The sequence below is a fragment of the Numida meleagris genome, chromosome 3 (genome assembly GCF_002078875.1).
Source record: "Numida meleagris isolate 19003 breed g44 Domestic line chromosome 3, NumMel1.0, whole genome shotgun sequence".
NCBI lineage: Eukaryota > Metazoa > Chordata > Aves > Galliformes > Numididae > Numida > Numida meleagris.
Window position 1 is genome coordinate 46,706,754 of NC_034411.1, and position 26,847 is coordinate 46,733,600.

Consider the following 26,847-nt stretch of genomic DNA (forward strand, 5'->3'; position numbering starts at 1 on the left):
AAATTACACCGTTTTCAAACATGTAAAACTCTCTTATAGGATGCAAAATAGCCCCAGACTAGCGAATTTATGTTGTTATCTTCCCTGTTTCTTCAGATTATGTCCCTGTCTTCCAAAAGGCATGCCAACTATTCTGAGTGTGAGCAATATCTGTTGAATGGTACATCTTTTCCAAGCATCCAAGTAGTCATTGTGACGGTAATTGTTAGAATTGACATTTTAAAGGACTTCATTTCTTCTACTTCATCGTGAGCAGCTGAGTGGATTAATTATTTAATACATATAGCAGATTTCACAGACTTGTAGCAACAATGTGTAAATAAATGACTCGGGGAACATATTTGCTTGTATCAGGTCAATCGCTTAACTGTGACTCAGCATGGGTTTTGACACTGACAGCAAGAGTACTAAGTGGCCAAATTCTTTAGCAGATAATTTGATGCTGCTCACACTGTCCTTTCATAAACACTTCTTAAGTGAGCATGCTGCAATTTTCCAGGTGTATGTTTATAAGACAGCTTAGATGTTAAAGATAAATTACAGATTATGCATTTTCATATCAATCTTCAGGAGAGGAATATATGTGCTCGCTGTCTGTATTTACCATTATAAAACAAGATACGGTATGCATTATGCAAACATACACATTTGCTTGAACCAACTATAAATTTTGGATTTCAATTAAATGTGGGAACTGAGAGTAATTTAGTTAACTAGAGCCCAGTCATGTAAACACAAAATTAGAAGTTTTTTGCCTTCAGTATTCTGTTAGAGCTAAATTTCAAACTATAGTTAGGTACTTAATGAATGACATAGACATTGAAAGAATTTCAGAATACTTATGTACCTAAATCATATCATAATCAACAGGAACTAAACATGGAGACACTTTTGAAAATCCCTTTCTGCTTAAAGCCCTATCTATCAAAATGTCTAGCCATCTTTGCATTTTTTTTTCCTAAAACCCTGACAACATTTTAGGGAACTTGTACTGGACACCCATCAAACACAACCTACAGAGACTATTTTGACTGCTATCAAGCATTCTGCTCAATTAGAGAAGATAATCTGAACTTGCAGTGTTTTCTTACTCTGAAACTCTGCTGATGGTTTGAAAGCAGCAGTGCTCTCGTGTAAACAACAAGGGTTCAGATCCATCACAGACATTTTCCAAAGAAAGAATACGTTGTTTAATTCTCATTCTAGAAGGTGGGCAGCTACACTGCAGTTCTACAAGTTTGTCTGGTACACTGATAGATGGAAGCAGGCTTTTCCTAACCAAGTTTTGACATAGCATCATATCGTTGAAAAAAAATGCAACTTTTTTCTGTCTAAGCTAGACTGAAAAAAGGATTATTATTTTTTCTCAATTAGGCAGGTGTAGGGGAACAGTTATGTCATGGACTGAACTGATTGAGCACCTGGTGAAAGGGGTGGCTGGCCCAGAAAGCACAGGTGCAAGTAATTCACCTGTGCTTCCCATATGATGGGAAGGAATGGACCCAGACTCCACCCCACTCTGGGCTCATTTAAGGTCTAGCCTCTGAAGAGAGATTGTCTCCTGGTTGAAGGCTGCTTCCTGAGGAGGAGTGTTCCATAGTCAGAAGCTCTTATCACCATCTGGGTGAGTCAGCTTTTTTGTATGTGTGCTTATTGGTATTCCTGATGATTCTTTGCCTGGTCTTGCAAAGAACTCATTAGAAACAGTTTTCTTGCTTCCTAGGGCAATCAGCAGGCTAGGATGGTGAAGAAGCAAAATATCTCTGATTAAGATGATTTCAGTGTAGAAAAGACTTTGAGCACAGAGTTTTCATTCTTTCTGTATCCTTTTGATGTGGAATGTGTTATCTTCTAGTTTTCCACATGCTCTAGCCTATTTCTGTGGGGGAGTTTACTTCAGAGGAAGGCACTGACCATAGTGAATTGTGGACAGGGGAAAGATTGTGTGTGTAGTTTTTCTTGACCTGTTGATACTTTATCATTAATGTCCTGTTGAGGAGAGAGCTGAGTGGTGAATATTGCCAGCTGAAAAGCCAGCAATTCTTGAACACCGCATGTGCAGACAGAAGAGGTTACAGCAAGGGCAAAGGATGTATGAATAGCCATCGAATAGGTTTCAACTATGATCCTGGGAGCTCAGTTATCAGAAACCTCTGCAATTTATCATCAATTGCTGCGTGCTGCTTCTGGCCTTCCTGGCAAAGATTAATCATCCTGTATGAGAATTCAGGATGTCAAAGGCTGTAGGAATAGGCACATATTTCAGACCTTATCTCTTCTGCCTTGCATATGAAGTCATTGTTTACAGCTGCACAGTATTAACAGATTAGCAGAGAATGAATATTTAATTGAGGAGCAGTATAAGGGTCCAACCTTTATGTTTCGTTACTTCTCTGGCAAGAATTGATCGACAATGCTTAGAAAAGATGAACATAGGAGATTGCAGAAGGCTTTTAAATTTGTCGCTCAGTCTGCTTATGCAAGCAAACAACAGGCAGGACCCTGAAAAGGCCAGCTTTCCAGGTAACGAAGCACTTATTTCTTTAGTCAGGAGCTTGAAAGAGCTCCTTGTGAAGCTGAAAGCTTCTTTATTTTCACTTACTCATCTTGACAGTTGAAATGAACAATGTCTGTCTCCTTGGGTTAGTCTCTTCTCCCTCTCTACTTTGCACTGATATATTTTAGATTATCCACTCAGATCACAGAGGTCCTGCTTTGCTCCACTGAGCACTTAATTTCCTGGCTTCATCTACTGACAATAAGTGGTGCAATTTATGATTCATCCTCAGTGTTTTCATTAACATTCTTTCTTAGCAAGACTTTGCCTTCTCCTGTTCTTCTGTTCCTCCTTTGATATTTTCTCTTTGTGCTTTGCTTCTAGTACTGAATGGCATGCTAGACTTAGGTGGGATTACTTGGGTGGGACATGGGGGGGGGGGGGGGAACCTTTGGTATTTCATAAACACTCTTCTAGGGAGACAAAACTTCTACCACTATGCTATCTATCTACTTAATATGCCTTTACACAAAAACTTACAAATCCACTGGTAATCAGACTTGTCTGGTGGCTCTCTCAAAGATGGCTCATAAGTGTTACAAAAACAGAAAGAAAGGGAGAGAGAGAGAGAAGGGGCCCTGTTGTGCCTTCCTTGTTGGAAGGTATCAGAGAATCCAAAGAGCTCATATAGGGAGATGTGGGAAAGCAGGCTTCATTGTTTCAGCTACAGTCAGAACTGTATTTTAAATGTATTAGTGTGCACTAAAAGAGTTAAAAAAAAAAAAATTTACTGAAATACTTCAAATGACATGGGGCTTTGGTTATAAACATGCGATGTTTCTCTGATTCTTTTCTTGTGCCATATGTGGTCTATGTTTTGCAAATGAAGCAAAAGGGCTCAGAAGGGATTCTGACACCACCAGGCAGCACCAACCCAAATGCTGCGAAGGTGGACTGACGTAGAGCCCTGGTGAGAAAGGAGGGGAGAGAGCCCGGATGCCCAGAGCCAGCAGTCCTGGCTACAGAGACAACAGCTGCCATGTCATGGCATCCAAAGAAGGCTGGTGAATTAGAGGAAGTTCAGAAACTTTTGAAGTTTGATCTTGGTTATCATTTACATAGCAGCATCATCAAGAACAAAACAAACAAAAAGACAAGAGGAGGAAGATTTAACTTAGCTGAAAATGGGCCCAAATGAAAGTCATAAAGAAAAGGAAGGTGAACAGCTGAGAATAGATAGTGAGGTGGGCTTTGTTCTGGACAATTTTTACGTAGTTTTGTTTTTCTTTTTTTTTTCCCTGAAACCAGATGGAGAGATAAAGATTTGTATAAAACTGCTGTTCTTTGGTCTTCTGAAACAAAGCTTTGAAACAAAGACTGATTTGCTTTCATCTGCAACAAAGAACAGGCTGGGTTTGCTGTTTTAAGTGGCCTTGCCAGTGGTCTTCAATCTTCTTAGAGGGGAGGATTGAAAGCTGTGGCTGATCTTGAACTGCACTGAACACAACAGTGCTATAGGAAGAAGAGAGAACCTCTTAGGGGCTAGGCAAGTTAAACAAAGGTGACATCTAATGCAAGATCTCTTCTGCTAGGTGTTGTAGAAGTTCAAAGGAAGATGCAAATCTTGTTGTCTCCTTACTTAAGACAAGGAAGAACAATCGAGTTCTGCTAGCAATAAGGTGGGTGAAAGAAGTGAAGAGAGGGCAGGAACAACTCCACTGATATTATTTTGATCCACCAACTAGCCATGTGTAGAGCAAGTTATTTCAAATATTGAATTATGATTTCTGGGTACTCAAATGTCAAAACACTTAACTGATTACCTAGTGTGGGTTTTTTGCTTTTCATCTGTAAGGCCAAAGGCTAACCAGGGTATAGATGCTGATTTATTCAACAGGTTGCCCTGCGAGTCAGGACCTGGCACATGTCTAACACTCTCATATGAGGATTTCAAAGCAGTTGGTGAGACACTTCCCACATATAAACTGATAAATTGACCCCCTCAAACATAAATATGGTAACGGAAGTTCATATCCCATTCTACATGTAATGTGGTCTGTGGGTAACTTTCATTGTATTCTGGAGTTGGCAGACAGTGTCCACCCATTAGAACAACTTCTTCTCTAATTCTTTTTGGCAACTCCTGACTCTGCTCCTTCTCAGTGGCCAACTCCTTCATGCTGTCTCTCACTTGATGTGCACCAAAGCTACTATTTAGGATCCTTCCTGCTTGATTGTATATACATCACAAAAGAGATTAATTCTGCTGGCTTCAGCATCAGTGAAAATATGCTGGATGTTGTTACTCCTTCTGTAGCCTCAAGAATGTTTGAATTCCGACATCCCCCATCTTCCTATTCCGTTATCAGTCTCCCACATAAATTGTTGATGGTAGAGATGGTAAGAGATCTTAGATTACTTAACATTGGTTCAGCAGCCAGTTGGTTTTTCTTGTTTCCAGATACTACTGGAACATGCTTCTCACTCATTACATCTGAAAATAGAATGAGTAAAGGATAGCTACAACTCTGTGGAATTAGGAGTTAACAGCTTATTTTGTCAGACAGCATAGGATGGAGTACACAGCTTAAAAATGCAAATACCAAAGACTTGTGAAGGAGGGGTGCTTAGAGCTACCTGTGCTTTAGCACCTCTCTCTGAAATGAGAAAAACAGTATATTACCAAAATATCTGATTTGTTACTGTCAGTAAATGTCTGGAGGTTTGTTCATGGAAAAGAATATCAGAAGTTTTCTGGGACTTACAGCAGAAGCCTTATTTTCTTCCTAGTCATTCAAATGGCTCCCACTCTACGCCAATTTCTCATGGCCATGCACCAGTGAATTTCATATATTTACATTCTGTATCCTGCTTAATATAAAGTATGAGAGCAGACATGCTGTGGCAGCACAGCAGCAGTATTCCGGTAAGATATGTTGAATGAGTTGGTCCTATGTGAGTTCTTGGTGATTTATATTTCTCAAATTCCATATGCCCAAGCTCCCACTGGCAACATATATACATCATGCATATTTCAACACTTATGCTCATTGGATAAGTTTATTAATATAGTTTAGTCATGTTTAATTAAACAGAATGGAGGCATGAATTTGCTTGCTTTGATCTCTGAGCCACCTTTCTCTTCTGTATGTAATTTGTCTATGAATTTTCTGTTCTGTGAGTGTCAAGGGTAAAATATCTGTTGTCCATTAATTCTTTTTTTTTTTTACTAGTATAAGACATTGATCCCACATAAAATATCGGGTATATTTTGCAGAAGAGAAGAGATGAGCTAGTTTTTCTTTTTTTTTTTTTTTGCTGTTATCTTCTACTTCAACTGATAAGGTTTCCCGTATCATGCTGGGCTGTGAGAAAATGAACAAAATAATTGGAGATGAACACTTAAAAACTTCCCTTTGTCCTGAGATTTTTAAGGTAGTCTTTTTATAAGCAGCAAAAATATAGGATAATAACAAACAGGAGATACCACAAATGAGGATTTGATATTAGAGTTTCTCTTTTATACTTGAACCAGGCTCTGCAGCTGTGAGCCTCTCACAAAGAATGTGAGAGATACTAATCAGTACAGACCTTCCTTTCAAAAAATGTGTGTGAACTTCTGGTCTGTGATGCTCAGATTAATTGGTGTGATCGTGTATACCCAATTCTGTATGCGCGTCGTTAGTGCATACAATAAGCTTACCTTGTACATATCTTTCCTGTTTCCAGGCAAGCTTGTTCTTAAACTTGTGCATTATTTTGCTTTGTGAATTGCATCTGGTTTATTTCTTGTAAAACATGAGGAGTTACTTTAACCTGGGGAAGAAAACCAACAAATTCAACAGGTAATATTGTAAAAGGTGTGCATTTAAAAATATTTTGATGACATGGTCCACTACTCAGGTAAAAATAAAAGAACAGATTAAAATGGGAAGATTATGAGAGAATGAGAAGACTTTGCATGTGTGAAGAGAGAGGCTTACTTCTTCACTAGGGAATACCAGGCTGTGTTTTGTAACAGAATATTACAAGTTGTTGGATATTAATTGCCAAAAGATCTGCTGATAATCTTCCTTGTCGTTCCTAGGGGAAACAGTCACATATAAAGAAATGGACTCATTTCACAAGTACTGATAGTTGCTACTGATCACTTCTTCCTGAAAGAAGAAAAATATTCTCAAATCAAGGTAGCAGTTAAATAGAAGGGTAGGATATAAAAACATATATCAATGCAACACTTATTCTTCTCGGAAATAGAGCACAAAGAGGTTTCTGATTAGCTCACATTTGGCGTATTTGTATATCTTTCTGTGCAGATGTAACAGCAAAAAGCAAAAGAGTACATTTGTTTAACTTTGCTGAATACCACTCATACATCAGCTATGCCACAAATCAGTCATTTTTATCAGCATGAGAAATATCTTGAGCATAGGTCTTTAAGGGAACTGTAGAGATATAAACTGTGTTATGTAATGCCATAGGAAATAGATTCATTTACTATATTAATGTTAATAATAAGGAATATTTCTCTAAGAAAAGTTTACTGTTTCAATAGAGTTATATTTATGTTAATTAGATAATGGCGTTGGGTAAAACTATTCAAACTTCCTAAATAGCACTAAATAGTTAGCAGGACCAACCAACCCCACCACCTGCCCCTTCAAAAAGGTGTTTACTGCATGTACATCTTTCTGGTTTTGGTTTTATTTGGGGACACTTAGAGCAGAGAAATAAGATATTATAGGGAATGGAAGACTCTTTTCTACTTTTGTGAGGTCTGGTCCAGTTTTTCATTTCATATCACTCCTCACTTTTAAAAGTGAAGTAAGTAATTATGGCATTTTATATAGAGTTAATTTATGTGAGTAATATTAAAAAAATGTGTAACAGAATAATGAAAACTATAGGTTTTCTATAATGCATTGTTTCTGGGGAAAATGTGCAATATGTGACAATCATTCATTTGACTGATGTCTTTACTGCAGAGAGAATACTCATCCAAAGTTTAGCACTGCAAAGTTTTGGAATTCTGATTTTTATTTTTTTTTCCTAGCAAGAAGAATCATATTAAAGAGTCCTACGGAGAAATAGGACTGACAGAGTTGAGAGTTAATTCAATTCTTTGCTGCTTCCTCCTGATTATATCTGGAGGATTAGTTTGTTTGGTTCCTTCTTTTTACATTTTGACACTTGGTAACAACTTGACCATGATTAGTTTTGCATTTCTTGTATTATTGAAAACGTTAGTAAAATATTCATTAAAGGAATTCAAAGAACATCAAAAAGAAATATGAAATTTTTCCTTCTTAGCATTCAGTTATCTTTATTTCTCTCTTTAGAGGAATCTTCCTGAATATATCTAGAAAGTTAATGCCTGCTATCTGCATGAGTTTCATTATCAGATATCAATATACATTAATAAGTACTGTGGGAAATCAATATACTCTTACATCAAAATACTTTACTTTTTATAGTGGTTGACTTATCACCATGCTAGGGATGACCAATGTCATCTGCACCTGTTTTTTTTCTTTTCAATACTTAAAAGTGAATTCTAGTTCATAGAGAAGTCTTAAAATTAATTTAAATGTTTTAGAGTTTACAGTATACAATTTGCAAGGACTAGAATGGCTTTATTGATTAAAAAAAAAAAGATGGGAAGACTGAATTTCTATTTTGAAAAGTACTAGAAAACCCAGAGTGTATTCTTATAAGCATAATTCAGTGTGCTGGGGAGTATTGGCAACTGTATTGTAATCAAGTAATTTGCAAGATACTTAACTAAATTAGGCTTATACAAAAGTGAATGGCTGCCATTACTGCATGAGACCAGACAAAACTTATTTCTCTTGTAAACATCTCAAAAAGTATTAAACTACTGCACAAATGGCACTCTTGTTCCTGAGGCTGACACAACTTCCCGAAGTCCTGAGCAATAACAGTTCAGTAACGTTGTCTGTTTCCCCTGTCTTGGTACGCAAGGACTGTCTGGCTGCTCCAAGTGTACTGCCATCTCTTTCTGCATGTAAAATGCTTTTATTTTTCCTGGGCTTAAATATCGTAGAAAAGAGAAGCAAGAAGCTGCAGCAGAAACAGTGCTGGTGACTAACTTAGGATGAGGAGATGGGATATGGATTCTTAGAAAGAGGAGAACGTGTAACCAAAACACTTTCTTTTGGCCTAAGTTATGGTCTACACTGGTATAAAATATAGAAAATGAAAAGTGATAAGTTTTTTGCTTTTTTTAATCTCTACACTCAAGGTGCTATATTACTGTCTCTAGTGTTTTAGTGATCTGTAGGGTCAAATGGTCTTAATTGGTACTTCCAGCTATTTCTAAGATCTGAAGAAGACCATACATGACATTTTGGAAAACAGACATAACTAGAATTATGCCTGAGGAGGTGGTAAAACAGGATCAGTTGGTCTGCTTGCAGCTATCTGAAAGGGAAAAAGAATAAGGAGTAAAGACTATACAGCATAATGCCTTAAGGCAAAAGGAGAAGAAAAGGAGCAACATGCTGAGGGAATTATTTGGGAAGACACAGCAAGGAGAGCATGAGATAGAAGACAAGAGTAAAGGGAACATGACAGATAAACAGAATGGCAGGCAAAATCAAAGACAAAAGAATGCAGTTATTTTTGTGAAAATAAACAGCCTTAAAGACAGCTGCAGATGAAATCCTTCTTCAAGCTGTTGCTGGAATTATTATTGAATGGAAAAAGCCCTATGACAATCGTAGGTGAACACATACAATCTTCTATGTAAAGTGCTTTGAACCTTTTGTGCCTAGAATTCAGATGTGCAGATGGGAGATGTTGGATATGTTTTTTTTTATATATAGAAAACAAGTCTTGTGAATATGATGTGATTTCAGTTTCCTGCTGTTTTCCTGGAGTAGTGCTCACAGTATTCCATCTACAGACTTGGCTTGGATGCTTTCTGCTATCACATCATTTTGTGTTGCAACATCAGCACAAGCTTTGAATAGTTCTGTTTGGCATTCTCAGAAGTTCTCTCAATACATTCTATCGAGTACCTCTCCATCAAAATCAAACATAATTAGTTACTGGCATCCTTAGCTTTGGGTATAAATATAAATTTGCCATTTTGAGCAATTGTTTGAGTATAATCTCCATAAAGAATGCTCGCTACAAGAAAAGCATTCAGTAGAAATTCTCTGCACATTCAAGCCATGACTTTGGGAAAGGGACTTGTGCTTAGTGGATCCCACCAAAAATGTTTTTTAAATGAAGGCAGAAATATATATATATTAATGCAATATTTACTCTTCTAGGAAACAGTTTCATTCATGTCAGCTTGTAGTATTTTAGATCTGTATCCTTACTCTTTGCATTCTGCATACCAAATGTACCCAAATAAAACAGTAACCAATGTTTCCACAAGAAAGTCTCCTAACCTTCCCAGTTCTCTGTGCAATAAATAGAAGCAGAAGTAGTTATTCTATGGATTCCCACCCCCCCACCAAAAAAAGTAAATATTTACTATTTTTTCATTTGCCAATGTTTATTATTTTATTTTTATGATTAAATTACAATTCACCCTAATATTAAAGGCCTATTTTCTAAATGGCTTAGGACTGAATTAGCATGCTGTAATTAACAATGACCTCTATTACCTTCCTGTGAGGTCAGCGTCTCATTTAGTTAATTTCATGTGAGCTTTTATTGCTGAGGAAATGAATGTGTATTTTTTTATATGAGCAGATAGTAGCTCTTACAGAAGTCCATGCCAGGATGCACTTGTCAGAGAGAATCAAAAGCCCTTGAATACAGACAATTATTTAAATACACAGCATATTAATAGATACATCTGATGAGAATTCTCTTGAAATTAGTCACTTGAGTGAGAACAAAATATGAGTGAAGAAAGCAGTTCTGTTTCATCCAAGCTGCAATCTGATAATGTTCCAACGGGATGAGAGATACTATCAAAGTCCAGCTTCACCCTTTTTTAGGAAGGGATCTTCCTTTAGACCTCATTGTTTTATTTCATGCTCCTTTGGGTTTGCAGCTGAACCTGTGCTTGTTGAAATATAATAAACATACACTGTTGCTCCAGAAACTTGCTGGCAATATCTATGCTGAAAGTCTAACCTCTGCTTAGAGATGTCTCTCCTTTACAAATGTGTTAGACTTCACAGATGGTCTAACTGCCTGGAATGGTTTCAGTCCCAAAGCGAGAGAAGAATTGGAACAGGAGAAATACAGCAGGTTCCCTGCATAGCTTAAACACATGATGACAGGCCATGATGTCACAGGCAAAAATGTGAGATCTTTCAATATGCTGTATCTGAAGAAAGACATTAGTCCCACTGTGTGAGCAAGGCTTTCATTTCACAGAGAAACAACTTTCTTTACGCGCCCCACTGCCTGAAATTCACGTGGTTTTGAGGCGTGTTCAGAGTCTGTTTTCCTCCAGTGCTCAGGAATATTTAGGTATCTGCAACTGTGTGCACACGTTCTCCAAACTGGAATGAAATAAGACTATATTTAAGATTTCATGTATTTCCAGTAACTTTTTCATGGTGCTTGAAGAGAACCATTGTTCTCTGAAGTCTGCATCTTCAGTTGCCAGATTTACCCCTGTGACTGGGGAGAGAAAACAAAACTTAAGTTTCTGAATCTCAAAACTGATAGGAATTCAGTTTTGAACTAGTAAGGCCACCTGTCTGTAAAAACAGAATGCACATTTAAATATCTGAAGATGTGATCCACAAAACTGTGCAGTACTTCTGTAAGGGAAGTGGTGTTTTACAGAAGAGGCTGGGATAAAATAAACAGATTTAAGGTCTTGGAGAAAGAAAAGACTTCAGAAGGGAGGTTCTTTAAGACTGATTTCGGGATCAGGAGACAGAGTTTCTAGGTGGTCAAGGGAAGGGATTGTGTCTCCTCAGCTATGTGTGCAGTAACACTGCTCTACCATTTCATGCTTGCAGAATGGTGGTTGTCCTTAAACCACCTTGTGGTCACTTTCATTTCAAGTGCAGCACTGGCTGTGAGACCATACTTTGAGTATTATGTGTTTATGAAAAATTATTAGCAGGTTGTCTGTGCTATAAGACTGAGTTCTTCTGCAAACTTTTTCAAGGTGACTTGTTTCCTCTTAATATACTTTTTGCAGTATATTATACTTTTGCAGGCCCATGGACTGTTGCCTATCCTATTTCCGAAAGTACTGCGTAGCTTGCTGAGTCAGGGCATGGGAAGAGAAACTTTGCCTCCCTAATAAATTAGCAGTAAATTACGGATTGAAAGGCCCTGACGTAGTCAACCACCCATGGCAAATGCTTGGCATTGCCACTGCTTTTAAATAAAAGTTATTAGTTGTATAGTTTTTAAAGCAGGATTTTCATATACATGTATCTATAGCCCTGTATTCACTGTGCATGTGCAGAAAAGCTGACTGGTCATTGATGCAATATTTATGCAGACAAGTGACAGATGTACAGCAGATATTAATGCGTATATTTGTAAGTGCACAAAGGAAACTGAAAACTGGGCTTCAGTTTGTTAGAGATGTAAACAGTGATGTACTGAAGAAATAGATCCAGAATCATAGGGACTAACTTAAATCACATATGCACCTTATTCTGAAGACTGGAAAAAAAAATCACTTATTACTGTTTCCTCTCTTCAGGTTCCTGGTACCTGACAGAAAGGGAAAAAAAATGTTCATGGAAAAAAAAAAAAAAAAACAATGTGAGAAGGGTAATTCCAATTCTTGTGTTATCTCTAATCACAATGGCATCAAACAATACCAGAAATCTAAAAAATAAAGCTTATATTAATGATATTTACAGCACTTATGTCAAAGATAAAGAAGTTAGAAGTTTAGATAAATTTCAAATACAGTGGGTTACAATTTTATTTGAGCTATTAAGTCTTACAAGGCTCATGAATTGCTTTATAATGATTGTGATATTGTTACGGGTCTGTATGACCTTTTCAGACATGGGGCGTAATTGGTCAGTGCAGCTTATAGCTGCAAAGCTGTCAGGTTCTATGCTGAAATGAATATTACAGTAATTCACATATATTCTAGATTTAATCTTTGTCTTGTTTGCCTAAGTATTATAGGGAAAAAAAAGAGAATGCAGACAACTGCATAAACTACAAATAAGATGTTGCAAGCTTGTGATAAAATGGTCACCTGACATATATGCTTATATACATTTAATTTTATCCTGGACACATTCATTCTTGTTGCAGATCCACAATAGTTTTCAAAATGATGAGTGAATCTTGGAAACTGCTGACTTGACTAGTGTTCACTCTTCAATACGCTTAGGTCCCTCTATGTAATTGTTTGCACGCAGTCTAGGAATGACTTCAAAGCTTCTCATCCCTCACAACTCAAGTTGTCAGTTGCTACCAAACATTTATGCAGCATCACAGCTACAGCTTGGCTTTGATTCTGATTTCCTTTGAACTAGCTGCTTTCTCTCCTCTTCTATTTCCTCCAGCTAAATGCTGTGTAGCAAGGGGCTTTAAGTTTCAGGTAACCCGAGGAGTGGACAGACCCCCAGGGGGGCTTAGAAATACTCATATTTGCTGGAGTAGGCTGTGGAAGAGCAAATGGGTCCTTGTACTCAGTCTTATGTCAGAGTCCAGAGCACTGCTTTGTCTGTACCTTCACAGCTTTCTGAAATGTTTCTTAGCAGTTTTCTCCTGAGTTTTAGAGAAACAAGTACGACCCTGTTGAATAATGTGTTGCTGTTTTGAATCCAGTGAAAGATCTATTATTTATAGGCTTTTTTTATAAGAACTTCAGAGATGTGCCCAAGATAATTATTTGAAAATATAGTCAGTAAAAGCAGGCTGAAACCAGCCACCACCCATCAGAATATGACTAATTAAATAGATGATGCTATGCAGATAAAGAACCTGCTGTAAAAATGGGCAGCTCATTCTGAGCTGTAGGTCTAACACAAAAAGTCTCCAAAACTGTGTATGCACACATATTTATACTTATTCATGTGCACACACACTGCTCCAAAAGTAATGCCTCCTATTTTATTATGTTGGCTCATGTCAGAGGTGGAGGTTGGTGGTATGGCAGTAGAGATTGAACATTCTCACCAGCGTTATCTTGCACTTTGTTGCTATGTGACAGATGACAGCAGAGGGGCACTCTGACAAAATGAGGTCTGACATGGAATTGCGGATGAAGCAAAGGGGTGCTATTGAATCCCTCCAAGTGGGAAAAAAACTGCACCTATTGACACTTATTGATGCTTGTTAAATGTTTATGGAGATCAAACATTGAATGTGAGCACAGTGAGATGGTGGGAAGTGTATTTCAGCAGTAGTGACAGTGATGTGAAAGACAAGCCAGAGAAGAAGACAACCTTTCTATTGCAACTCAGTAACGCCCGGCCTCATACCAATTTGAAGATCATGGAGTTCATTGCTAATCTTGTCTGAACTATCCTACCACACCCACCGTACAGTCTGGATTTGGAACCTTCTGACTTTCCTCTATTCTGGCAAATGAAAGATGGACTGCATGATCAGCATTTTCCTAGCAGCAGTATTGTCATAGCATCTCTGAAACAGTGGGTCACCTCCATTAGTGCATATTTTTTACGAGCAGAGCATGCAAGCTTATGTTCACCACTGGCACAAATGCATAGCTTAATGGTGGTGAATATGTTAGAATATCTTGTTTTGTAGCTGAGAATTTGCCCTATCAAATAGCGTTATTGTGCTCTTTATATCAGTTATAAGATGCTACTAGATTGGAGTAGAGACATTTTTTCATTCATGGAAATGAGTACGTGAGGTCAAGAGCAAGGGCAAAGTTGTCCTAAGGAGGGACAGTGCAGAAGAATAAAGACCACTCACAAGCATTCCAATATTATTTCTTCCTGTTTTCTTTTTTTTCTTTTTTTTTTTTCCTAGGAGCAGCTATCATGGTTACAGCTAGATGGCATTTAGAAAGAGAACTTAAAATAAATCTTTTATTTCCCCTGGAATTGCTGAAGAAGCATTAAATTACATTTCAAAGGAGTTCAATGTGGTTAGGTTGTTTCATTTTTCTGAATGTGCAGGGCTGTTTCTGCTTGGAATGCAGCATCTCTTTCAATCTAACATGTTCAATTTCTGGCTGTGATACTGCAGAAATGCACTTCCTCTCTTTCTAACTCTCTGCAGGCACTTATCACTGTAATGCTGTCTGGGGTGGGGCGTTATTTATTTCATAGTGGCAAGAAACTTCTCCTTTTCCTCTATTAGAGTATTCATTTCTAAGGTGATTATTTTCCATCTGAATGATCTTGAAGCTCATCCTTTTGGGAAAGGCCAGCATGAAACCGTAGGTTTTTTCACTTAAACTTTTTTGAGGAAATAAATGGTACATTGGCTTTGCACTGGCTTTTGGCAGATAGGTAAATTTTACCTTCTGCTTCAACTCTTGATTTACAAAATGCATTTTTCAAATGTGGTAGAGCACTCAGGCCTAACAATGGGAGTCTTATGTTTTCTTTAAAACCCAGGTAGATCACTGAGGAATTACTAAACCATTCACCAGTGAGTGGCATTTTCTTCACAAGGCAGCAGTGAGCAGGCACATCTTAGCAGTGGAGTCTGGTGCTACACAGTGGTATGCACACAGTGCCAGAGCTTTTGACAGAAAGATCCCTACATATTCCTTTCTCCCTCTTGCTGTCACTGTTACCAAATGCAAGGAGGACAAGTTTGCTTTTCCAAGTAACATAAGGTGAAGCACTGCCAAGATGAGGTTCAGGTTAGCTTCTTTTCTTATGCTAGTTTAATGTTCCAGCTCCTCTGCCATGGATAGGGTACAACTTCCACCAGATCAGGCTGCCCAGGGCCCCATCCAGCCTGGCCTTCAGTGCCTCCAGGGATGGGGCATCCACAGCTTTTCTGGGCAGCCTGTGCCTCACAACCTTCTGCATAAAGAATTTCCTCCTGATATCTAACTGAAGTATCTTCCCCTTTAGTTTGAAACCATCCCCCCTTGTCCTATCACTATATTCCATGATAAAGAGTCTTCCCATTTTTCCTCTGCGTCTCTTTTCAGTCCTGGAAGGCTGCTGTGAAGTCTCCCCAGAGCCTTCCATTGTCTAATAATCCCAACTTTCTCAGCCTTTACTTCATAGGAGAGGTGCTCCAAGTCCTCTCGTAATCCTTCTGTCCTTCCTTTGAAGCTGCAGTAACAAGTCCAAGTCTTCCTTACGCTGTTCTAGACTGGCCTTTTCAAACTGTTAAATGCCAATCAGGGATCCTTCTGATTTTCCTCATTGTGTTTATGAAGCTCCAGAATAACACTCTGGCTTCCTAAAGTTGCTCTGGATTTAACAATCTATGTAACTGCTCTATCAGATTGTGTCAGAGTGAGAAACCACTTCCATTTACCGGCAGCAGCTGCCAAATACCTTGCTACAAGACAGCCCCCTCTAGCTGTGAAGGTGGAGTCATCTTGAATACAGAGGGTGAAGAATGGGACTACAAGTAGAAAGGCTTGAAAAAGAAACATTCCGCATGTTTTAATCCCCTCAGCGCTAGGTCAGTTACACAGTGCACGAGGACTTCTCTTCACAAATCCTGTTAGCAAACTACCAGATTTGTGTATAGAGTTCCCAAGGCACAGCTTTCAAAATTGTTCTCCCTATGATTTTGCTCCATCAAAAATAGCTCACAGATTATAAAAATTACTCATGGAAATAAATCTTTTGGGAATATCAGTAGTGCTTTCCAACTTTGCAGTCTGTTTCAGGTAGCTGTCTCAGAAGAGAATTCTCTGACTTCTATTGCTTGCATCCTTTTCCTGAGTAAGCACATTCCATTTTATTTTTTCTGTGCTCACATGTTGCTTTTTGAAACTGGCTTGAATATATATTCAACTTCCTTGAATATATATTCTTTTGTGTTTATATATTTTTTCTAAATTCTAAATCCAGTTTTCTTTTGAATTTAAGAGACCTGTTCAAAACCAAGTTTCCCTAAAACTGTAACTTAATGTCAACAATGGGAACATTTTGGGAGAGAACGTTTAGTGAGGAAGGGGAAATAAAGTAATATCTGGCATCATAAAACTAAATTTATTTTTTTCATTGCCAATAAATCAAACCTGACTTATACGTTCTGTTTTCTTTAGTAAGAACCACTACATTAAATATTTCAAATAATTTCCAAGATGCAAACAATTCTTGTTTCTTTGAAATGTTTACAGAAACGTAGGATGCTCTGCAGTAAATCTCTAAATTAGTGTATTGTGGTCAACCTAAGCAGAGAACTTTGTTTTTATAATGAAGTCTTTTCCCTCGTTTTACTTTTTTGATTTTTTTCTAAGCCCATCACTTTTAAAAACATTCCAGTTCAACTCATACTGGAGAGAGTACTGATACTAAAAAAAAATCACTGAAAAATGTTGCCTTTTTCAGTGAGTGAGTTTGCACAGAATTGAGCCAGCAGGTTCTCTGAAGATATGAATAGCAGAGGAATAGCAGAATTATTCCCCAGTATCCTACTCATGTGGTCCTCTGGAGCCAACATTCAACAAGAGTTAGTAATTCTCAGTGAATACTTAAGTGGTGGAAAACAAGAAGAGGTACTGTATAAACAGGGAGTGGATCTTAGTTTTAGGTCAGCTACTGATCTACTCTGTTGTCTTATAAGTAGTCGTGTTAACACACCATTACTGACACCAGAGGGGACAAAAAGAAAATAACAATTAATGGAATTTGTCCAGAAATTTCTGCCCCTGAAGCAGCATCTGGGGAGCTGTGCAGCTGCTCCAGTATGGACAACCAAGGGCTGAACCTGCCCACAGCCAGCTTCCTCCTTTTTTCAAGGACATGTGGCTATCCTGGCTACATCTTTAGACATGCAGAGAAAAGTGGGTAACTGGTTATGGTGAAGATTTGAAGTGGCTTTTAGTGAATGGCCATGGGTAGGGAATTGTACACATATGGGTATTATAGCTGTATTGGGGTGGCTTTGAGCTACTCCTGAGGCTTGAGTTTTGCTATGGGGCACACTTTTGTACTTCAAAAGTCACAGGGTAAGGGGCATTTTAAACAAATTAATGTTTTAGACATTATATAAAATTTCAGCTAAAACAAACCCAAGGCAATTTTCAGAAAACAAGCTGGAGCAGTAAATTACAGAGGATCTCATAAATGTAAACATAATCCCCAAGGCTTAACGTGTACTTATTTTCTCTTCTCTTTTTTTTTAATCCATTTTATTTTGCTTCTCCAAACAACAGTTCATGTGAAGCTTCACAGCATATCGTAAATTTTTCTTCCAACAATTAATTAACTTACCTCTGGGTAATACATCTTGCAGAATGACATCATGGAACTGCTAACAGTACCTTAGAAAGACATAGTAATGGTGTTGTGCTTGAGGCTGGGGAGAAAGTTTATGAGTTTGTTTAACCTTCCAAATTAAACATATTAAAGCTTGCTTGTGGGGAAGAAGACATGAATATTTAAACAACTAAATGCATTGCTGAGCCTGTTTAAAGACCTATCATCAAAACCAGGACATATATCAGATGTTCTACCATTGATCACAGTCTTTGAGTTCACAGCTACCTGAGCATGACTGATCATAAATCCTTAAAAAAAAAAAAATAAAATGTAAAAATAGATGCAGAATATTTTTTTTTATTAGCGAAAACCCATAAAATATTTATCAGGTTTTCTTGGTAGGGTTTTAAAAAGGCTTTCATGGGGTAAGGAAATGTCTCTGACAAAGAGAAACAGCATTGAAGGCGACAGTATTTGATGATCAGACAGACTACTTCATTCACATTGGAGTTACTGAATGATAAGAAGAGTTATTTCAAGGTGTAGAACTTTTGCACTGTTCATTGTTTCCATGGAACAGAAAAAGCCAATTCATTCATGAGAATCAGTTTGTCAAAGAAAGTGTAAATAATGAGGCTGAAAAAGAGGACTTTGGAGTGATCATCTCTTTTCCAAGTACAGAAGCACCACCTTGTTCTCACGGCTTCACATATACCCAGTTCCTTGTTTAGCTTCTTCAGAGGATCTTTTTCCTTGAAAGACCATAAGCAGGGAGAAATTCTGATGTTAAAAAATAAAAATAAGAAAAAAAATTGAAGCCTTAGAAAGTTTCCTCAAATCTACAACTCTTCTCATTATTCTTCGGTTCCCAGACAATTCATTTCCAGTGTTGATTTTAGTTTCCCCTCATAAATGTTTTGTGAAGACAGATAGTATCCTTTAACTTTCATCTATGTTCTCAGGAACAAACACCAGCCCATTTTCCCATTTGAAGATTTTCTGGGTTAATGATCCTCTGAGACGATTACTGAAAGACACTCCATGCCTTCCTCCTACCCCTTGCCTCTTAGGTCTAGCTGAAAGTTTGTCCATCCTTAAGAAGAAAAGTAGAATTAAACTACTACTGGATGCATTGAAACTAGGGCCAAATTCTTTCCATGTTCTTATTAAATGTGAGAAGACTAGAAACAAACCTCAGGACTCCTAACACACTTTCCCTGCTAGCTGCTTGACCTACTGCCTTGACACAAAGCTATGCTGCAGTATGCCTGAAAATCTTTTAGGAGAGGACAAAGGCTACACTTAAAAAAAAAAAAAAAAAAAAAAAAAAGGGGTCAGTGACTCTCTTTTCAGACTCCAAGCTCCTGTATGAATTAGATCCATCTTCAAATTCTGAAATGTTGTTATTAAAGCATCTGTTTCTCTCTGTTTACTCTCATTTGATGACCATGCTGAAAAGACTTGACCCTTGGAAAAACAGATTTCTTGTGAAAGGCTCAGTCTTAGCTTTTCAAACAGTAGATCATGTTGAAAAATTCAGGCCATACATTTTTCCTTTAGTCTATAGACTATTTTGAAGAATGAAATATTGTTTGGTGAAAATATTTTGCACTTTTCTTTGTACCGCTTCTTTTGTACCCGTAGTAACTATAAGGCCAACTAATTCCATAATTATGAATGTAACAGATGGTGAATATATTTTTGCCAAAGCAAAAGTCACTTTGAAAATGTCTGAGAGGCATGAGAAAGTCTATGTGGGGAAGCAGCATGCAGTTTCTACTCTTATCATGTTTCTGTGCCTTCTGATCTGACCTCTACTAAGAATACCTTTCCTACTCCAGCATCAGCAAAGCAACATCCAGGAGTCAGGGAAGGCTGAGGTGCAACTCATCAAGAGGGGACAAGCTAGGACTGAGTTTTAAATTGGCTAGTCCCAAGCATGAGAGTATGTACCGAGATAAATGTTGTTGAGAGCTAGGGCAAGGAGGTGTGACGATTGGAGCAATGTAACTGGGTAGATAGGAGGAAGATTAAACTTCAGACCTTCTTTATTTGATTACTAGTTGCTCTTTGTAAACCCCAGATTAACTCTCCGCTAGTCTTCTTGCCTTATTCATAGGTTCATAGGATAATTTATAGAATAAGAGAATCATTAAGTTTGGAAAATAACTCCAAGATCATCCAATCCAACTGTTCACCTATCACCAATATTTCCCACTAAACCATGTCCCTCAGTACAACATCTGAATGTTTCTTGAACACCTCTAGGGACGGTGACTCCACCTAGGCAGCCCATTCCAGTGCCTCACCACTCTTTTGGAGGAGAAAACGTCCTAACATGCAATCTGAATCTCCCTTGGCACAACTTAAGGCCATTCCCTCTAGTATTGTCGCTAGTTACATGGGACTTTCAGATTGCAAAATATCTTAAAAAGTCTCTAGTTCAATCTCCTGCCTGCAGTAGGATCAACAAGAACCGTAGCTACTCAGAGCTTGCAGCTGAGCCTTGAAAATCTAAGGTTGGAGAATACTATAGATACTAGAGCTTGTGGTTGAAATAACAGTCCCCTCAGATTTGCACCTTTCTGATCTGAACAAATATCTAATTTAGTTCTTTCCTTTCCTTTCTATATGTCTGTCTGCCTTGCTCTGTTGCTCCTTTTTGGCCTTTGGGTCTGGTCATTTGGAAGTCAGATACTTAGCTGAGTTTGCTTTCTGTCTTCCAGAGAAGGTTTACATCCAATCTGCTGGAATGGGAGGTAGACTTGACTTGATGGCAAGCAGTTACTTAGTAAAGAGAACACTTGCAATGTTTAATACCAAAAATGACCGAGTAATTTGTCTAGGGTGGAAGTGTCATGGAAACAGATACATCACACAAGTGACAGGAGTGTTATTATTTTCCTTGAAATATCCATAGATTCTAGATGTTGGAAATAACTTATTCTTTTGTGATTATTCTCCTTTACTATTAATCTGATTAGATATAAGAAGAAGCAAACAACCCTACTCTATTTTTTATGTCCTACATTGTCCTATATGTTAGTTAGTGTAGGAACGCATCAGCCTGAGAATCATGGTTATGAGATTTCATTTGCACTGTGGGTTGGCATTTCCTCTATCCCACCATGTCCAGTTGCATTACTAAGTCAAAACACCTAAGAGCAGGAGATTATCCTTTTGAAAAAAGTTGAGCTCAACAATCCAACTTATTTATACTCATAGGACTCCTGCATGATGGTATGCATGCTGGAGAAATTTGAATCTCAGTTGGAACCTCAGAGAACCTTGTATATGTAAATTAAAAAGGCTCACATATTACCACAATCTTCCCTAAAGGCAAGCTGCAAGAAGGTCTTACATAAGAACAACTATCTCAAGGATACAGTGGAGACATCTCCTTGACAGATTGATAGCTGAGAGATGTGAGAAATCACTTAGAGCTTGCTCATTCAGGGTAACGGTATTTAAAGGGCAGTTTTTTCTTCATGAGCAACCGAATAGTTTGTATCTGGATTCTATTAATTAATTAATTATTTTTATCTTTTTCTATGCTTGTGTTGATGGTAATTTTAGATAATCTGAAAAACTCTACAGCATTCTGCTGCTATTAAATAGGGATACTGGAGTACTCCAGGTAAACCAGATTTGTTCTTTTTTTTTTTCTTTTTTTCTTTCTCCCCAAGCCTTTTGCATATGAAAGATATAGGTCTTTTGTTGTTGTTGTTGTTTTGTTTTGTTCTGTTCTATTTTTAAATTGAGATTCAGAGTTCTTTAAAATTGCAGCCAACACAGAAGGAAAAATGCAGGCAGCTCCTTCAGGATTCTGTCAGAGATAAAAGCATAGCCAAGCCTCCCCAGCTGGCATGTGGTGTGCACTCATCTTGAGGTGTGTCTGTCCTTGAGTAAAATGGGATGAAGAGGGTAAGGTTAACATGTCTGGCAGCAGTAGAGATATACTGCACTTGTGCTCTTCTGCCCAGAAACAGTGGTCTTTCTCAAGGCCTGAAGCCTCTTCTAGGAGACTTGCAAGGAAGAAGAAATCCAGAGTGGGAAAATAAAACTAGCAAAAGAAAGAAAATGTATCGTTTAGTTAACTGCTGTTAAAAGTGCTCTTCCGAACTGTCTGCCACTTTCAAAACAAGAAATATGACTTGTGCTTTCCTTCTTCTACTCTTGTTGCCTATGCAAATGAAACTCGGAAGCATAAAAGTTGTCTGGAATTGCCTTCATCAGTTTTTGGCAAGCATTTTTGGTGCTTCATTCTCTTACTTGTTATCAGCAAAACAACTCCTAACCTTAATAGTGTCATCTTTTTTTACCCCTTAATGTTTTAAATGACTTGAAAAGTCCTGCAATGCTCTTAACTACTGTAGGACCAAACCATATATGATAGCTGCTCCAGTTTGATCTGGTTTAAATTCTTCATCCCAACACTCATTCTGTTGGCTTCAGTGATCCTTTATGGAAATGAAAGGACCTCTGTGACAGTGCCAAAGTCAGGAGGAGTCAGTAGCAAGCTCATGAATGCGGCTCTGTGAAAGGAAGCACCACCAGCTATGTGCCAATTACTAATCAAGATTTTTCAAAATTTGTGATGTTCTTCCCCTTGTTTTTCCTTTCATTGTGCTACATGTCTAATACTGCACCATTTTGTGTAATGCTGTAAAACAACAGCCAAAAGTGCTTTGCTTTGTTTTGTTGTTGTTTTTTTTCCTTTCTCCAATGCACAATGGACTCACTGCAGTGGATCTGATTTTCAGTTCACCCATGCAAGATTTCTAGTAGGAGAGTATTTATCCTTAGTAAAATGACTCATTCTTTTCTTTGCTTTATTTATCTTCTCTCTCTCTTTTCCCCCTCATATTTATGCTGAATCCAAACCCACGGAAAAAGCTTACCTTTCACTTCCAATTACTATCTTGAAAAGACAGTAAAAGTGATAAAATTCTGGTATCAGAGAAACTCGGGGGATAAACATTAAATATTATACTGAATATGATGAGAAGAAATTACAATAAAAAAATGCAAATCTAGCTTTAAAAATCTCAGTTGATCATGCAGTATACATACCTATTCCAATGTCAATACTACTGAACATACACAAAAATAAAACTACTATTTTATTCTCATAAGATTTTTAGGGATATTGCTGAGGTAGAGAATTCTAAATAAAATATATTCATTATCTGGGGTTTCATATGTAGAACAATAATAATTAATAATTAAGAGCTTACTTTTAATAATTAATAGGATTATTGAATTAACTTGCAAGGTGCACTATGTTATTTCCTGCAGAGTGTTATTTACCAAATTATTTATGTAGCTTTCATGTCCAAAATGGCCAAATTCTGAAATCTTTGTCCATTCCTCACAAACTCATCTGGACTGAAGTTCAACAAGTTGCTTCTCATTATCTCACTGTACTCACAGAGCTTGCAGGGCAGGTGGCAGGTTGTGCTGTTGATGGGTTTTTCAATTAATTCACAGCTGGGTGTTTTCTCCATGCTACCTGTTCCATAGCCAGTGTTTGCTTACTGTCTGGTTTGGTCTTTTCTCAAGAGGGTTTGCCAGGACAGAGGAATCAAGGAGCACCAGGAAGGCCTAAATATGTCATTCCTGGAAATGGAGGAACTAGGAGCACCAGAGTGTTGTTTGTAAAACTAAGTAGTGGACTCAATAAATCCTTAGCCACTTTTTTTCCACCCTGCAAACTGCTTAGAGGTGCAGTACTGGTTTTGTAATGGAGAATTATGAGGGTAGATCGTCTTAGGAAGTGAAAAGAACCTTTATGTGAAGGGGATCTGAGAAACTCATTTCCCACTGGGCCAACTTTATACAGTGGGGATTTCATGTGGTAGGACACTTGGTCGCACATTTGGTCACAGTTGGGAAAAAGAGAGGCAGACATCCTGAATAGGACTTGAGTAATAAGGACGTTTTTACTCCTCGTTTTCCGTCATCTCCTGATCCCCTGCTGTGCTTTCCCATCACTTCCTTAAATAAAAAGCACAGGATCTGAAAACTGGAGAGGAGCTTGGTGCTTTACTGGATGAGGGAGATAGAAACTATAGCGACTGAGCTCAAACCCTTGTAACTTGGCAACTATATGCCTGTAAAGTAAGCACATTTTTGGGCTGCTAGTTCTTATCAAATGTCAAATGTTTATGTAATGGGATAACTTCAGGAAAACTCTGTGCTAATATGAATAAATAAATCTAGGAAGCAAACACTGAATAAACACTGAGTACTTTTCCTATTTTTTCCTACCTTTTCTAAAAGTCCCCCTGCAGACCAAAGAAGAGCTACCATATATGACAGGAACGATGGGCTACAAAATGAAAAATGGCTTTAAAATATGTAGTTGACATCTCTTAAATGCATGCATACAATAATGATGTTACAGCAGTAATTATACAGCGCACATATATTACCAAAAGAAAGCAAATGAAGCAAATAAGCAAATAAGGATACAGGCTGTTTTTTGGGGGGGGACAATGTCTGAAAAGTTTTATATAAAGAGCTCCTCTCTTTCCATACTAGTAATCCCTCGCTGTAAAGGATAACTGTTTTAAGAGCTCTAACATCCCCTGACTCTAACTGTCTTGAAGTTGGCTATGCTGTTCAGTGTGAAGAGTTCATTAAAAATAATTTTTTAGCAATAATAGTAGTTGCTTATTAGCAGAAAAACACTGGGAAATAATTGCTGACTCTTGGGATCACCTTCCTTTCTTTTACAGCCTAATCCTTCAATCTTAAGCAAGAAAAAGTCCTTCCTCAAATTTATCTCTGTGACTGAACAGCATTTCTGTGAGCAAGAGCCAGCGGATCTAGTCTCAAACCCTTTGAAAGAGCTGATCTGACTTGGCACTCCGCTTCTTTGTCATCTTAGCAGAGACTGTAATTGCAAGCAAAGGCTTTCTGGGACCATCTGACTTCTCCAAGTGAGGAAAATAGCCAAATCTGTTTTATTGAAAGCAGAACGATATCCTTTGGAGATTACTGAACAATATCATGTTTTTGACATTTAGCTCTTCTCTTTTTCATCTAGGAAAGTAGCAACAACTGCAAATGCATCCAAAAGCCAGGAAAGGTTTTTTTTTTCACGAGGGATTGTAGGGTTTTCTTGCTGCACACGTCTTGGTTTTGTATGCTAATCTCCGTGACAGAGTGTGCTTGATTCTCCTCCCATTCATATCAGTGACAAAACTCCCACAGATTTTAGCTGGAACAGCATCAAACCCTATTTTGCTGATAGTTTGAAAGAAAAATCATATTTTGTTATATCTCATTTATAATTCTTGGCCCCTTTCCTTCAGAGCCTCTGTCTAGAAGCATGAAGACCTTGTGGAGTCTTAATTTATGATATTTGTCTTACTGTCACAGCAATAGATTACAATGTCAAAGTCCAAAGGACAGTATTGTTACAACTTAGAAACAGTCCTTGTGAAAGAATACTGCTATTTCACTGAAGGTACGTGACAAGTCATGAGAAATGGTGGGAAGATAGTACATGTCTGAACATCTGCCTTTGCAGGTGTTTTCTTCTCCTCCTTTGGTCTTCAGAAATCACTGAACTATTGCTCTGTGCCTAATACTTCCTTGGGGAAAATGTTCCAAATGCTGTGCCGGAGGAGCCAGAATCTGGCACAGCTCAAATCTGTTACCTAAATGTCAAATTGCATCTCCTGTTGTTGTACTTTTTTTCTGTCATTCATCATGGTTCCTGCAGGGAATCTAGCTTCAACTTTAAGTACTAGAAGGAACATCTGTAAGTGCTCCATCACAGTAAAAGGCACCAGCCTGTAATTCACATTTGCAAGGCAAGCAGTGTGCAGAAAGGCTCTTGCACCCTTTGCTCAGTGTACTTCAAAAATTCGTATGTAGCTCAAAGGAGATAAATTCATAGATGAAGTGTACGTGCGAGTTATGGCAGCTTAATGTTTCTTCTGGAAAACAGTTCCACAGGAATATCTAAACAATACCTTTCATTCTCAAACTAGACTGCCAGTCTGAGCTCTATTAGCCTAATGAGTATGAATGCTATGCTCAAGTTTTTCCATACAGAGAATTCTTTGAAAGGTGGTTAGCGTGAGGAGAATAGATTTTCCTAATTAGCACTAACTGGGAATAATGACTGTATGTGCCTTGATTTAGCAGAATGGCTACATCAGGGTAAGGTAAAAAGTGATCATGGTCATAGTCTGAGCAGTGCTTGGAGAAGGTTGTTTGCAAACTCTGTTTCAGTGTTTTTTGTGCTAGAATAAAACTGACTTTTAAAAATTAGATTGATCTAGTCTAATTAATTTAATCTATCTTAATTTAATCTAACTTAATCAAATTTGATAAAAGAAAAAAATTAGATTAAGCTTATAGACAATCTTGACAAAAGTGTTCATGCAGAAAGTCAATGAAAAACATCTGCTCCAGAAAATTTTGCTGTGTAGATAAGCCATTTTATACAGAGAAGTGACTACAGAGTGACTGAGTGGCTGCAGCACACTACCTCTGCTGTCACTGATGTGCACACACGTTTAGACTCAAGCTGCTGCAAGATGAAATGTGTTATCTTAGCCCACGGTAAAGGCAGTGTAAGGTCATACATTTTAGCTGCAGTCAGGGTAGGGGGAAGATGGCAAGATGCGCGTACTATCTAGTAACTTGATTTGACTGAAGATGAACTCAATGCTGGTAATAATTATTAGAAATTGTCTGGTAACCACTGTGGCATCTGCAGAACTGTTACAGTTTTTGTATTTGCCTTCATTTTTCCTGTGAACTGAAAGGAACAGTGAAGGGACAATGACACAGAGGATGGCCTTTGAAATGAAGTAAATGGGAACTAAACTGGGTTTCTCTGAACTTTCTGATGGAGAAGTGTCCTGATTTCAGCTGGAATAGAGAGTTTTTTTCACAAAGTCTGGTATAGCTCCATGTTTTGGATTTAGGAGACAAACAATGTTGATAACACACTGATGTTTTAGTTGTAGCTGAGCAGTAATGCACAGAGCCAAGGACTTTTCAGCTTCTCGTGCTACCTTGCTGTGA

General features: G+C 37.9%; 1 long non-coding RNA gene across 1 annotated transcript; it reads left to right on the forward strand.

The window, feature by feature from the left end:
• On the forward strand, window positions 1,571-25,141 carry LOC110396989. The gene is made up of 3 exons (XR_002437445.1): window positions 1,571-1,624; window positions 4,090-4,176; window positions 24,540-25,141. It is a non-coding gene; the product is annotated as an uncharacterized LOC110396989 (long non-coding RNA).